The sequence below is a fragment of the Aquarana catesbeiana genome, linkage group LG03 (assembly GCF_042186555.1).
Source record: "Aquarana catesbeiana isolate 2022-GZ linkage group LG03, ASM4218655v1, whole genome shotgun sequence".
NCBI classification, from domain to species: Eukaryota; Metazoa; Chordata; class Amphibia; order Anura; family Ranidae; genus Aquarana; species Aquarana catesbeiana.
Window position 1 is genome coordinate 195,699,597 of NC_133326.1, and position 4,473 is coordinate 195,704,069.

Genomic DNA, 4,473 nt, shown 5'->3' on the forward strand with positions numbered 1-4,473 from the left:
AAGGGGCTCGAACGCCCGCTAACCGCCCGGGCATGGGTAACCGCGAAGGTCCGGGGCTTCCAGCCGGCTCCAGGAACCGTCCAGGACCGGGGGTAGAGCTGCCAGAGCCGACCGGCGATGACCGCACTTAACCGGGATGAAAGGGGCTCGAACGCCCGCTAACCGCCCGGGCACGGGTAACCGCGAAGGTCCGGGGCTTCCACCAGGCTCCAGGAACCGTCCAGGACCCAAGGTAAGGCTGCCGGGGCTAACCGGCGATGACCGCACTTAACCGGGATGAAAGAGGCTCGAACGCCCGCTAACCGCCCGGGCATGGGTAACCGCGAAGGTCCGGGGCTTCCTCCAGGCTCCAGGAACCGTCCAGGACCCAAGGTAAGGCTGCCGGGGCTAACCGGCGATGACCGCACTTAACCGGGATGAAAGAGGCTCGAACGCCCGCTAACCGCCCGGGCATGGGTAACCGCGAAGGTCCGGGGCTTCCTCCAGGCTCCAGGAACCGTCCAGGACCCAAGGTAAGGCTGCCGGGGCTAAGCGGCGATGACCGCACTTAACCGGGATGAAAGGGGCTCGAACGCCCGCTAACCGCCCGGGCATGGGTAACCGCGAAGGTCCGGGGCTTCCAGCCGGCTCCAGGAACCGTCCAGGACCGGGGGTAGAGCTGCCAGAGCCGACCGGCGATGACCGCACTTAACCGGGATGAAAGAGGCTCGAACGCCCGCTAACCGCCCGGGCATGGGTAACCGCGAAGGTCCGGGGCTTCCACCAGGCTCCAGGAACCGTCCAGGACCCATGGTAAGGCTGCCGGGGCCAACCGGCGATGACCGCACTTAACCGGGATGAGAGAGGCTCGAACGCCCGCTAACCGCCCGGGCATGGGTAACCGCGAAGGTCCGGGGCTTCCACCAGGCTCCAGGAACCGTCCAGGACCCATGGTAAGGCTGCCGGGGCCGACCGGCGATGACCGCACTTAACCGGGATGAAAGAGGCTCGAACGCCCGCTAACCGCCCGGGCATGGGTAACCGCGAAGGTCCGGGGCTTCCAGCCGGCTCCAGGAACCGTCCAGGACCCAAGGTAAGGCTGCCGGGGCCGACCGGCGATGACCGCACTTAACCGGGATGAAAGAGGCTCGAACGCCCGCTAACCGCCCGGGCATGGGTAACCGCGAAGGTCCGGGGCTTCCAGCAAGCTCCAGGAACCGTCCAGGACCCAAGGTAAGGCTGCCGGGGCCAACCGGCGATGACCGCACTTAACCGGGATGAGAGAGGCTCGAACGCCCGCTAAATCGTAGTCCGAAGCCAAGCTGACCGTTTGGACTTGGCATGGGTACCCGTCCAGGACCCAAGGTAAGGCTGCCGGGGCCAACCGGCGATGACCGCACTTAACCGGGATGAGAGAGGCTCGAACGCCCGCTAACCGCCCGGGCATGGGTAACCGCGAAGGTCCGGGGCTTCCACCAGGCTCCAGGAACCGTCCAGGACCCATGGTAAGGCTGCCGGGGCCAACCGGCGATGACCGCACTTAACCGGGATGAGAGAGGCTCGAACGCCCGCTAACCGCCCGGGCATGGGTAACCGCGAAGGTCCGGGGCTTCCACCAGGCTCCAGGAACCGTCCAGGACCCAAGGTAAGGCTGCCGGGGCCGACCGGCGATGACCGCACTTAACCGGGATGAAAGAGGCTCGAACGCCCGCTAACCGCCCGGGCATGGGTAACCGCGAAGGTCCGGGGCTTCCAGCAAGCTCCAGGAACCGTCCAGGACCCAAGGTAAGGCTGCCGGGGCCAACCGGCGATGACCGCACTTAACCGGGATGAGAGAGGCTCGAACGCCCGCTAAATCGTAGTCCGAAGCCAAGCTGACCGTTTGGACTTGGCATGGGTACCCGTCCAGGACCCAAGGTAAGGCTGCCGGGGCCAACCGGCGATGACCGCACTTAACCGGGATGAGAGAGGCTCGAACGCCCGCTAACCGCCCGGGCATGGGTAACCGCGAAGGTCCGGGGCTTCCACCAGGCTCCAGGAACCGTCCAGGACCCATGGTAAGGCTGCCGGGGCCAACCGGCGATGACCGCACTTAACCGGGATGAGAGAGGCTCGAACGCCCGCTAACCGCCCGGGCATGGGTAACCGCGAAGGTCCGGGGCTTCCACCAGGCTCCAGGAACCGTCCAGGACCCATGGTAAGGCTGCCGGGGCCGACCGGCGATGACCGCACTTAACCGGGATGAAAGAGGCTCGAACGCCCGCTAACCGCCCGGGCATGGGTAACCGCGAAGGTCCGGGGCTTCCAGCCGGCTCCAGGAACCGTCCAGGACCCAAGGTAAGGCTGCCGGGGCTAACCGGCGATGACCGCACTTAACCGGGATGAAAGAGGCTCGAACGCCCGCTAACCGCCCGGGCATGGGTAACCGCGAAGGTCCGGGGCTTCCAGCAAGCTCCAGGAACCGTCCAGGACCCAAGGTAAGGCTGCCGGGGCCAACCGGCGATGACCGCACTTAACCGGGATGAAAGGGGCTCGAACGCCCGCTAACCGCCCGGGCATGGGTAACCGCGAAGGTCCGGAGCTTCCAGCAGGCTCCAGGAACCGTCCAGGACCCACGGTAGACCTGCCGGGGCCGACCGGCGATGACCGCACTTAACCGGGATGAAAGAGGCTCGAACGCCCGCTAAATCGTAGTCCGAAGCCAAGCTGACCGTTTGGACTTGGCGTTTCTCTTCCTCCCTCCCTCCGCGGGTGTCGAGGCTAGGTCCCAAGCCGGGCCGGCGCTCCAGGGAGTCTGCCGCCTTTCCCGGGTGGCGGCTCGGCCTGAGGCCGGCCGAGCGCTCCAGAGAGTTTGCCGCCTTTCCCCGGCGCGCGCCGCCAAAGCCAAGCTGGCCGGGCGGTCCAAGCTGGCCGACGAGGACTTTGAGTTTTTCCTGGGCGAAAATGCGCGGAGCTCGCGGATGAGGTCGGATTTGCCCCCCGAGGCCGGGAGGGAGTTCCAGGAGCCCGGACTGATTTCGCTCGGAGCTCCCCTTCCGCCCCGGAACTTTTTTCGGGGAAGGAGGGCTCCGGGAAAGGTTGCTGCGGATATATGTGAGGAGGTGATTTTCAGAGCGCCACGATCTCAGGACGCCTCACGCTCGGACCGATGATGCCCACCGCCTCCCGGCGGGGAGGGGAGAGCGCGCCCAGGCCCCGGCCCCGGAGGTCGCGGGCCGCCGGAGGCGCCTCGACCCCCCCTCCCGTCCGCCCGGGGAAGGCTTCCGCGGTCGGCCCGCCGTCCCTGCGGCGGGTCCCCCCGTTCGTCGCGGGGCCGGAGGAGACCCACCTTCCCGCCCGGGGAGGTCCTCCGTCCGCCCCGCGGACCCCGACGGTGAGTCTGCCAGGACCCGAAGGAGAATCAGGCCGGTCAGAAGGACGCCGCCGGCGGCGGGGCCGTGCCGAGCGCGGGTCGAGGGTGCCGGCCGGGCGGTCTTGACGGACCGTTCCCGGACGCCCCTCCCTTCGCCCCAGGCCGGCTCCCGGTCCCCCGGCGGCCGAGCGCAGATCGTCTCCGACAGCCCCCGGTACCTCCGCAAGGCACCCTCCCGCGGACCCCCCGCGGGAGAGCGCGACGTCGAGGCCGACGGGCGAGGGGGGAGGCCGCGGCCGATCCTCCCTCCTCCCCGCCGCCTCTTCCACCCACACGGAAGCGTCGCCCCCGGGCCCGGCCGCCCCACGAGGGTCGCCCCCACGGCGGGGCGGCCGGCCGCCCGACCCCGGCCCACGGCGGGCAGCCCTCCCTCCCCACCCCGGTGGGGGGGAGGCCGCCCCCGACGACGGGCTACCTGGTTGATCCTGCCAGTAGCATATGCTTGTCTCAAAGATTAAGCCATGCACGTGTAAGTACACACGGCCGGTACAGTGAAACTGCGAATGGCTCATTAAATCAGTTATGGTTCCTTTGATCGCTCCATCTGTTACTTGGATAACTGTGGTAATTCTAGAGCTAATACATGCCGACGAGCGCTGACCCCCAGGGATGCGTGCATTTATCAGACCAAAACCAATCCGGGGGCCCGGGGGCTCCGGCCCCTTCCCCGGCCGCTTTGGTGACTCTAGATAACCTCGGGCCGATCGCACGTCCCCGTGACGGCGACGATACATTCGGATGTCTGCCCTATCAACTTTCGATGGTACTTTCTGCGCCTACCATGGTGACCACGGGTAACGGGGAATCAGGGTTCGATTCCGGAGAGGGAGCCTGAGAAACGGCTACCACATCCAAGGAAGGCAGCAGGCGCGCAAATTACCCACTCCCGACTCGGGGAGGTAGTGACGAAAAATAACAATACAGGACTCTTTCGAGGCCCTGTAATTGGAATGAGTACACTTTAAATCCTTTAACGAGGATCTATTGGAGGGCAAGTCTGGTGCCAGCAGCCGCGGTAATTCCAGCTCCAGCGTTGGAAGGAGAAGGTTGTGGCTGCTGGTGCTCCTGAGGAACCAGAGCGT